Below are 11,306 nucleotides of genomic sequence, written 5' to 3'. Positions count from 1 at the left end.
ACCACATTCACCCACTTCCCTCACCCTTCACCTCCCCCTTGCAACTGCCAATCTGTCCTCTGTTTTTTAAGTTTAGTTATTTAAGATTCCACATGTAAGTGAGGTCCTACAGTATTTGTCTCTGTGACTCACGCATCTCACATAATGCTCCCAAGGTCCATCCATGTTGCTGCAAATGGCAGGATCACCTTCATTTTTTTTTTTTTTTTAGGATCACCTTCATTTTTATGACTGAACAATATTCCATTATGTGTGTGTGTGTGTGTGTGTGTGTCCATCCATCCACTTAGCTTGTAATGCCATGTCTTAACTGTTGTAAACAATGATGCAGTGAACACGGGGTTGCGGGGGGTGGGGGGCAGCATCACTGTGACATAGGGATTTTGCTTCTTTTGGGTATATACCCAGAGGTGGGATTACTGAATCACATGGCATTCGTATGTCTTTATTTACTTATTTATTTAAATGTATAAATGATTTGTTGGATTTTTTTCAGAAAAACTAATTCTTTATACTGAATAATCTCATACACGTTTGAAAACATACATGTTTTCATTTCTCATTTAGCTTGGATTACTTCTTAGAAGTTTTCATGTTTCTGACCAGCCACTGTTTTTAAACCTCTTGGCATTTTGTTTTTTTCTGGGCTCCCCACGGATTACTCAGAAACTGGGTAGTGGCCCTTTTCCCTGGTAACCTCTTATTTTCAAGATTTTCCAGGCACAGGACCTTATTTATAGTAGTTTTGTTGGTTCTGGGATCATGTAAAAAATTCTCTAAAGCCTTTTGCTGCTTATTGCCTTGAATCTCTCAAATCTTGATCTTCTAGCCTTAGAGCCAAGTGGCTTTTAATCTGGCCCATAGACTGTACTTTTTGTACTTTTTCAGCTTTCTTGGAATCACTTCCTTTTCACATCCTTTGTTTTTCTTCTGCAAATGAATTTCTTTCAACTTTTCTGATGATGTCCTTATGTTAGTCTGTCCAGCTGTAGTTAATGTCTCAAGGGTCTAATCTGGAAGTTTTTTTGTTGGATAAACAGCTCATCTTCTTCAGGAGTGCTTTATCTCCAACCTGTTCCTCCCCTTTGGGCTTCTTCCTGGGTGCTGATCAGTCAGCTCCTCCCCAACAAGCTTTACTAGGCTGCTGGACCAACAGGTGGTGCTCTGCCTTCTCTTCCCTGTACCTCCCCAACCCTGCCCAGGCAAGGCCCACCCAGGCACAAGGCCTCCCCACAGGTGGCACTGTGCTGCCTCCACCTCCCCCAGGTGGTGTTCCTCTTGCCTTCTCCCCCTACCTCCTCCTTCCCCTCCCTGTGGTTCTCTGCCTTCCTCCCCCACCCCAGGCATGCTGGCCCTCCTCCACCATCATTGATGCAGGGGTGTGGGATGTACAAGGCTGGAGCTGCACCATGACCCATGCAGCATCAGATCACCTCCATTTGTATGTCTTTGGAAAAATGTCTATTTCGTTCCTTTGCCCATTTTTAATTGAATTTTTCTTTTTGCTATTGAGTAGTGTAAGCTCTTTATATATTTAGGATATTAACCACTTCTTTTTAAAGATAAATGATTTGCAAATATTTTCTCCCATTCCATAGGTTGCCTTTTCATTTTGTTGATGGTTTTCTTTACCGTACAGAAGCTTTCTAGTTTAATGGAGTCTCACGTTTTTATTTTTGTTTTTGTTTTGTTGCCTTTGCTCTTGGTGTCAGATCCAACAATCGTTGCTCAGACCAGTGTCCAGGAGTTTACCCACTCTGTTTTCTATCTTTCTTTCTTTCTTTAACCCCCCTGTTTTCTGTTGAAGAGTTTTGTGGACTTATGTCTTACATTTAAGCAAATCTAAACAAAAGGTCTTACTTGACCTGACACTAAATCATTTGAGTTGGTTTTTGTGCATAGTGTCAGACAGTGGTCCAGTTTCAGTCTTTTGTATGTGACTGTCAGGTTGTCACATACCATTTGTTGAAGAGACTCACCTTTCCACATTCTCTGTTCTTGGCTCCTTTGTCATAAATTAATCGACCATATATGCATGCTTTTATTTCTGGCTATCTATTCTGTTTCATTCATCCATTTGTTTTTAGGCCAATACCATACCCTTTTGATTACTAAAGCTTTGTAATATAGCTGGAAATCAGGACATGTCATGACTCCCGCTTTGTTATCTTTTCTCAAGATTGTTCTGTTTGGGGGTGCCTGGGTAGCTTAGTGGGTTAAGCTTCTGCCTTCAGCTCAGGTCATGATCTCAGGGTCCTGGGATCAAGGCCTGCATTGGGCTCTCTGCTCAGTGGGGAGCCTGCTTCCCCTTCTCTCTCTCTGCCTGCCTCTCTGCATACTTGTGATCTCTCTCTCTGTCAAATAAATAAATAAAATCTTAAAAAAATATTATTTTGTTTGTTCAGGGTCTTTTGTGGTTCTGTATGAACTTTAAGGTTGTTTTCTTGACTTCTGTAAAATATGCCATTGGAATGTTGATAAGGATTCATTGCCATGACTCTGTATATTGCTTTCGGTAGTATTCACATTTAAACAAGAATACTTCTTCCAGTACATGAGCACAGAGTATTTTTCATTTATTTATGTCTTTTTTAGTTTTTAAAATTTTCTGAAAATTTAAAAAAAAATTAAATTGTATTAAAATTTAATTTAATTTAATTTAAATTATTAAATAAAATTTAAATTTTTAAAAAAAAATTAAGAATTTTCAATATTAGGGCACCTGGGTGGCTCAGTCAGTTAAGCATCCAGCTCTTGATTTCAGCCCAGTTCTTGATCTCAGGGTTGTGGGCTCAAGCCCTGCACTGGGCTCCATGCTGAGGAGGAATTTTTCACTAGTAACGGTTTTATGTGGTTCTCCATATCTTGTCTGAATATCGGGTAAGTACCAGGAGAGGGATCCATAAATTAAAATAAATTAGGATAATACTGGAAGAACTGGACCAGTAATAGCTCTGTTTGAAACCTTCTTCTTTCTTTTTAAGTTCCTACTATCTGGTGGTAAAATACCTGCAAAATAGATAAGCCTGCTGAAAGTTAGTGAAGGCACTATTGGCCTTTTCTTCCTTTTGTGTTCTAGGCTGATTTTGATAGGATCACAAAAGATGTGAGGAAGCTGAAAACAAGACCAGATGATGAAGAACTGAAAGAACTCTATGGGATCTACAAACAATCTATAGTTGGAGATATTAATATTGGTATTGTATATGTGTGTGTGTATGTGTGTGTATATGTGTATATATGTGTGTATATATATCATATGTAAAAATAATAATACATTTCATTTGAGCAATTTTTATAGAAGCAGTGAGTAAAAAGTAAACTTGAAAATATATCTATTCTTCTTTTGGCAGAGTGTCCAGGAATGTTAGATTTAAAAGGCAAGGCGAAATGGGAAGCGTGGAACTTCCAAAAAGGTTGTTAATTCTTAAATAAGTGAAGTAAGCTTTCTTAATTTCCCAATACATCAGTCCGTAAGATAATCTGTTTTGTGTCTTTCTAGGGCAGTCGAAGGAAGATGCCATGAGTGCCTATATATCTAAAGCAAAAGAGCTGATAGAAAAATATGGAATTTAAAGTTCAGCTATGAGAAGGTTTTTCTTTTGAGGTCTTCATTATGCTATCATGTCCTATATCTAGGGAAGAAATGCACTGCTAACTCTACATGTCACGAGTATGTTTGATATTAACATGAATTGTAACCCTTAATTAGAGGTATGCTGAAACTACTTAATGAAGTTTTACTTGCTAAAACCAGATGATTTTAAAAGTCCTTTTTTTTTTTTTTTAAAGTATTGCTTTGGTTGTATGTCACACAAACATTAACAATATTTTTTGGCATATCTGTTTTCCTAAACTGAGTTATTATTATTGGTATGTGATCAAAACAGTTTACTAAGAACCAATAACAAGTTTCTTCCTTTGTTGTACGTGTAGCTCTGGGATTCTCACTGAATTGGGGACTTGGAAATCATAAACATACCTGGTTTGATTCCATACTCTGTAATTCTTTACTAGGTGACCAGAAACAGATTACTTAAGCTTGCTAAACCTCATCTATAGAGTAGAGGGAAAAATCAGTCTCACAGGGTTGTAAGAATTGAATGATTCTTGAGGTAATGAGGATTGATAATTGAGGTAACTTTAATGATCCTACCTTCAATTTAAAGCATACATTATATAAAACCTAACAACAAATAAACTAAAATTTTTAAAAAATAAACTTATGAGTCCATGACTATTCAAAGAAAGAAAAAAGCCATCCACGCATTATTTTTCTTTAAATTTTTACATTTAAGACAGAAAAATCAAATGTAGTATCTAATGACAATAAAACGTTCAACTACTGTGCCTCTTACATTCAGTTTTATCAGAGTGAAAATGCAGAGTCTGGAATATCATAGTGGCCTAGTCCTCAGTCTTTCTTGCTGCACACAGGTTCCCTGAAAGAACATAGTCTTGTTTTAGCATGTCTAAAATCTGTTTGAGATCGCATAGGGTAAATATCCTAAAAAACAGTGTACTTCTACTCCCTGGATAAGGGTTGGGGTTTGGTATGCTATGACCAATGAGGAGTAGATTGATTTCATGTGACTTAAAAAAATTATCTAGATTGACTAGATGAATTTCCAGGGAATTATTCTGTGTGAAAAAAAACCAGTCCCAAAACGTTGTGCAGGATAATTTATGTAACTTTCTTGAAATGGCAAAGTTACAGACATAGAGAACAGAATAGTGATTACCACAGAGGACAGAATAGGGAGGTAGGAGTGACTTGAAAGAGTAGCAGGAGGGATCCTGTGTGGATGGGATGTTCTGTTGCTTGACTGGGTCACTGGGAACATCTGGCTGTAACATTACACTGGGGTTTTGCACAAATTACCATTGGGGGAAACTGGGTAGTTCTGTATTATTTCTCACAACAAAATGTGAATCTACAGTTATCTCCAAATAAAAAGTTTCATGAAAAACAAATCTAGCTTGATTCCTATTCTGGAAAATTTTAGAAAGTAAAGATGGTTCTCATATCTATGAAGTCTTACCTGAAGATTATCCGGAGTCTGCCATGATGAAGTCAACATCCAAATGCAAGAAAAGGGAGACATCAGCAATGACAGGGCTGCTCCTTCCAATGGAGGGCTTGGAAACTCTCAGAACTCTTCCCACATGGACTTCACCTCTACCAGGTAGAGAGGCAGGTGAGGAGGCCCAGGCCAAAAGCCTGGCATTGGCTACATCATGTGATTCCCATTGTGGACCATATTAACTAAAAACTTTTCAATTGAATTATCAAAATCAAATTATTTTTGTGCCAATCCTTCTATAAGGGAGTGCTGGAAATGGTGTCACACCAAAGGGTAAGCCATAGCAGGTACTAAACATGTATCATAATTTACTTCAGCCTATTTATAGCCCAAGTCGATTGCATGAATCCTAACCCCTTCCACAATGAATTCTTCTTTTGACTTGCCCTTTGTTAGAAAGGAATGATAAATTCTGCAGAACATCTCCCTTACACATTTTGCTCAATCTTATTTATTAAGATTATATGAATATGATTTTAAAATCTTAACACAAACATGAACCCATATTATGTGACCATAAACAAATGGATGCTTTAAAATTTAACAATATATATTGCTGTGTTAAGTACTTTAAGCCTTGAGGAAGAGACGTCAGTGACACCAAGTAGTGGAATTTACTGTGAAGATCCACGAGACATAGGAAATCCGCATATCTGAATGAACAGCCAGGATGAGTCTGGAACTCACCAGAGACTGCAGGAGCCAGGCAGCACCAAGGGGGCAGTGCCTCTTCATTCCTATCCACTAGTGACTGTGAATCCCATTTGTAGTGTTTCGCCTTATATGGCAAATATGTTTTGCCTTATATGGACTTGGCAAATTTTCCCAATTTCTGTTTTTTTCCCTTTGAGCTCCTGTTTTTCCCAATTGTTCTGCTTTCTCCTTGTGCCAGCCCCAAACTGTCACAGAGCAAGACTGAGACATCCTGTCAGGCATGGCCTTTGTGCTTGGCCTTCCTTATGCCAGGGACCAGACACCAGACTGGTTGTCCTCGGTAGGACTCCCAGTGGCCCTAGTCAGTCACTGCTGGGGCAGCAGCTGTGCCCACAAAGCAAGCAGGCACTCAGTGCAGGAGGAGCCGCTAAGGAGGGGGCCCGGGTTTATGAGCATTCTGCGGACTTGCCTACTCAGGAGAGGCATCAGTGATCACTCAGGACTATCTTCTTTTAATAAAGCAGTAGGTTACATTTTCTCATTAAATGGGATGTGCCCCCCACCAAAATGGATGTCCCTACATTTCACAAGATTGGACCAAGCTTTTACCATCGTGTGCTGATGGAACAATTTGTTTTCTAGCATTTTCCCCTCTCATTTTACTGTTGAAATTATTGAAGGGGTTAAATGGATAATTTACCTCCCACAGATAAGACTCAAATGAGATTCTGAAAGGAAAATAAAGGACCCTGCCAGAAGTATTCTTTATCCCTTTGTCTACTGTCTCTGGATCCATAAGCTCTCTGTGAAGAAATACATTTATGTGTCACACATCAGCGTGGTAGTAGAGAATGTGTAATTTCCCAACCTCTGAAAAAAAAAAAAAACAATGAACTACTGAAAAATTAAGAATATCATATAAACCCTTTGGACTCTCTTCAAACTAAAAGGAAAAAAATCTCTAAAAATAGGCATGTGTCAATAGTTCTAGACCCTTGGTTACATAAGTCTTGACCAGGGTCTCACTGGAAGTTTCCATAAGTTAAAAGTGATTTCCTGGGAGTGTGTGAACATCAAAACTTCCACAAGTTACCTCTTTCCAGGCTAAAAATAAAATTACATTTTACAACAAATGATGCTTACCACCACCACCAAAAAAAATATTTCCAGATACTGTTTCTCTAAAGCTGACACCCGGGGGTAGAGTTACTGCAGGGGTCTCATATTCCGTGTGTTCTGTATCTAAGACCCATCAGGACACAGTGGTATTAGCTGCAGTCTCTCACTTCCCACATGACTGACCTCTCTGCACTTAGGCTAAGTAAAACCTGGGCCAAATTTCTACTTGTTGCAGTAATGGCTAGTTGATATTAGCTGGAAATCATCAAACAAATTTCTCCAAATACCCCAAACCATCAAAACAATTTCACCTTTGCTACATGTTTAGATCCAACAAAACATGTTGAATTGCAAGAAGATACATCCTCACGTGAGGTATCAAAACAATAAATCGAAAAGAGCTGGTGAGTAACTTTCTGTACGCAGCACCTTGGAGACTCTCCAGGATAAGTTCCCTTAAATGAAATGTGGTGCGTCCTCCCCTTTTGCTATTTCCAGTTAATCAGACTTCTTTTTCTTTTTCTTTCTTTCTTTCTTTTTTTTTTTTTTTTTTTTTTTGCCAGTGGTAACTGCACCTGTCAGTACCAATGGCATCTGACTTCTAGAACAATGCAGGGGGGCAGCATAATGGTGCCTGGGCAGCCAGTTCCACTCAGGGTGAGGCTAGTATCAGCTAGTACCTTGAGCTGTCTTCCCCAGAAATGTCGACCTATTTCCCAGCTCTCCATGGTTAGCAGACAGTTGTCGGATGCAGAACAAAAGCAGGCTCACACAAGCAGGGCCCTGAGTTGGTTCCACCTGTTCCCAGTGGTCACAACAATAGCAGTTAGCATGTCCCGAGCTGGGTGCTGGCTCTTGGGTTTACCACTGGAGACATGCAGATAAGTAAACAATCTTTTCTGCAGCTTAGGCACTGGCTGGGACGTGACTAGAGAGAGGCACCAAATGCTGCCAGGGTCAGGGTGATCCGGGAGCATGACAAGGGGAGGGGCACCAGGCAAGGTCTCCGTGGGGAAATGGAGTGGGCTCTGAGATCCAAATTAATAGGGACAAGGTTGGCAATGGGAGAGAGGCAATGGGAAGAGGGGATAGAATGAACACAGGCATGGCTGCCATTCTGAGAGCAAAGAAGAAATTGGGACAAATTCAAGTGGAGGAGATAGGCAGGTGCCACATCTAGGCCTCCTAAGGGATTTTGGCCATCCTAAGAGGGACAGGAAGCCACCAAAAGGATTGAAGGTGAGATGTGTATTACCAGAGTCGACTTATTCCTTTGGGTAGTGTAGGGAATGGATTGGAGGAGGACAGAGTGTCCAAGAGGGAGTTGCTGCTTCTGCCTGGGATGGAGGAACTCTGCTCCATCCCCATCAATAAGGGGGAAAAAAAGCCCGACAAACTACAAAATCCTAACTTTCCTTGAACTTAGCTGACTTTGCGAGGCAAACTAGAAACCAAATACCCAGGAGGGGCAGGCCCCTAAAGGGAGAGGTGGGGCATGTACCCCGGCTCATGTAGGCAGAGGACAGGAAGCAGGGGCGTGTGCTGTACATTCCAGAAGAAATCAGCTAAAATGTTAACAAAATGTTGGAGATCCAGTGAGGGCCAGTGTGTCAGGTGGGGTACACATCAACTTGCAGTCTCCAGTAGTTCACAAGAAAGACTGGGAGAAAGCCAGGGGGCCAGAAGCAGCCCTGTCTGGTCTGCGGAGCAGGCTGGCAGCGGGAGGTCGTCTGTGACCTTGAGATGGGTGCTGACCCCACTGCCCAGGCCCTTCCCTCCCACAGGCAAAAGCCTCAGCTTACTGGAGAAGAGACACCCAACCCTTTCTCCCTGGTCACAGGCAGAGACACATGGCTGCAAAGGGTTGAAGCATTAACCTTCTGCCCTTGAGGAAGGAGCAGAGAGTGGGCTTGGATCCACATGGATACCACAACTACTTCTGGGAAGGCACAGCGAACTTCCCCCCACCAAGACCAACCACAGATACGAGAAGGGGCAGGTGTGCTGAGGAAGGCCCTCCCACAAGGCCCTGGCATGAAGGGCTGCTTAAGATCAAAGCTCACATCCCTCCGGGACATCCAAGAACTCCACACATTATCCCGGGGGCTAACAGGGCCATCAGTGACAAGCAACAGCCTGCCAGTGGGACCTGTTCCATGAAGCACTAGAAAGACCAGAAAATTGAGAAAACGCTTTAGGAGCCTGGACTCCATGCTGGGTGCACAGTAACACCGGGACCTGTTAGCTGTGTTGCCCTGCAGTGCCTGGGGTGACCGGCCTGTCCACTCCAGATGGACTCAGCTCCCCACAGGGCCCTGCAGAAGGGATGCACGCAAACCTAGGCATAAAACTATTTATTTCCATCTCTGTTTTCAAAATGTTTTCCATTTCTGCTTTCAAATGAAAAAATTATCAAACCCACTGGAAAGCAGGAAATAACTCCATGGTCTAGAGCAAAGCAATAAACAGCATCAGACTCAGATGAGAGCCAAAGAGTCAGATGGAACTTCTAGACGTAAGCAGCACTAACAATGAGGAAACAAACCCCTTAACATCAGTAGAAACAGCTGTGGGCATGTTCCGAGAACCCGGAGGTGCTCAATAGAAATGAACCAAACTGAAACACGAAGGAAAAAAAAAAAAAGGAATTAAAAAAAAAAAAAATAGGACAGGACATCCAAGAGCCAGGGGACACTGTCACTTGGCCTGATATATGAAATGAGGGTCCCAGGAGAGGTGGGAACAGCGCCAGGGATGCGGGCAGCTTGAGTGAGGGGTAGGGGCGGTGATCATGGTCTTTCCAGCTGTGACGGATTTCCACGTGGGCACCAGGCTCAGGCCTTGCTGGGCAGTGGTGGGGAGGGGCTTATCAGCCCCACTGTATGCGCTTTGGAAAAAACCGAGGGGCTGCTGGGGAAGGAGGAGTGGAGGGAGGAGTGGAGTCTGGGAGTGGGGTCTGGAGGGTGTTAGTGATCTGCAGAGAGAGAGCTGACGGTGTGCACAGCTATTGTGATTTGAGTCACTGGAGGGTGAGAACGCTTAGGAAGGATGTACTCTGGGGATGGAATACCCCAGAGAGTGAGTTATCTTCTGTTTTTGGCTTTGGGGAGGTTTCATTTTGCGAGCTGTGGAGAAGTGAGTAAACCCCTCTGTAATAGTGCCTCGGCACCCACACTGTGGGGTCAGCAGCCTGCGGCCCTTGAACAGCCCTCCCCGCGAGCGTGAGCGTGTGCCCTGGACATCACAGGTGAGGTAAGTTCCGTACCACTCCCCCACCATCCTCGTGTCTCCTCTGCCTCCCAGATGGAGGCTTCCCTTTGTGTCCCCTTAGTGGAGACCCCCGTGAACCTTACCCAAACCCACCTGAGTCACCCAACCACCTGAGCCACCCAGGCGCCCTACAACTTGTTTTTAAATGGGAGAAGGAAGACAAGGAAAAATAGAGTAAGTTCACTGGTTTCATACAGTTAAGAGGTGTGTGTCTAAGGATATTAAATCTGACAAAGCAAAGAGTAGAAGCCTAATTAAGGAATAAGAAAGCCAAGGAAATTATATAATGTATGAAGGTAACTGCAAAATTATAAATATTGTTACAAAGCAAAATTACAAATATTCTTAAATAAAAATATATACAAAATTTAAAGAGATAAAATAATTCTGCATAATGAAAAATGTGACAGAATAATATGACAGAGCAAATACCAAACATATTTTCTTTTTTTTTAAGATTTTATTTATTTATTTGACAGAGATTACAAGTAGGCAGAGAGGCAGGTAGAGAGAGAGGGGGAAGCAGGCTCCCTGCTGAGCAGACAGCCCGATGTGGGGCTCGATCCCAGGAACCTGGGATCATGACCTGAGCCGAAGGCAGAGGCTTTAACCCACTGAGCCACCAGGCGCCCCAACATATTTTCTTAACAACAAATGTAGATGAACTTAATTCATCCATTCAAAGAAAAATATCTTTAGATTTCCATACAAAGCAGAGCAAAACTCTATACTATATACAAGAGACAATGGCAAAAGTCGGAAGGAGGAAATAGAAGTATGCTATTGTAATGTTCGTAATCATTACCTAAAATTGAACAGCATATTAAAAGGACCATAGAGTATGCCCAAGGGGGATTTATCCCTGGGGTGCAGTGATGATCCAATATATGGAAATCAGTCAGGGCGATACACCACACTAAAAGAATGAAGGATAAATCAAGTGATCATCTCAATAGATGCATAAAAAGCATCTGATACCTTTCATGATAAAGACTCTGAACACATTAGGTATAGAAGGGAGCACACCTCAACATAATAAAGACCATATATGGGGTGCCTGGGTTTTGGGGTGTCTGCCTTCTGCTCAGTTCATGATCCCAGATTTCAGGGATCCAGCCCCGCGCCTGGCTTCCTGCTCACGGGGAATCCGCTTCTCCCTCTGCCCCTCACTCCACTCTC

General features: G+C 42.1%; 2 pseudogenes; one reads left to right on the top strand and one right to left on the bottom strand.

Moving 5' to 3' along the window:
• Window positions 1-311: 311 nt before the first annotated feature.
• On the bottom strand, window positions 312-1,989 carry LOC122890357 (annotated as a pseudogene).
• Window positions 1,990-2,848: 859 nt separating this feature from the next.
• LOC122890355 lies at window positions 2,849-3,776 on the top strand (annotated as a pseudogene).
• Window positions 3,777-11,306: the final 7,530 nt, after the last annotated feature.

The sequence above is a fragment of the Neovison vison genome, chromosome 11 (genome assembly GCF_020171115.1).
Source record: "Neovison vison isolate M4711 chromosome 11, ASM_NN_V1, whole genome shotgun sequence".
NCBI classification, from domain to species: domain Eukaryota; kingdom Metazoa; phylum Chordata; class Mammalia; order Carnivora; family Mustelidae; genus Neogale; species Neogale vison.
The sequence above is the reverse complement of the archived record's forward strand: the minus strand, read 5'-3'. Positions and strand labels throughout refer to the sequence as shown.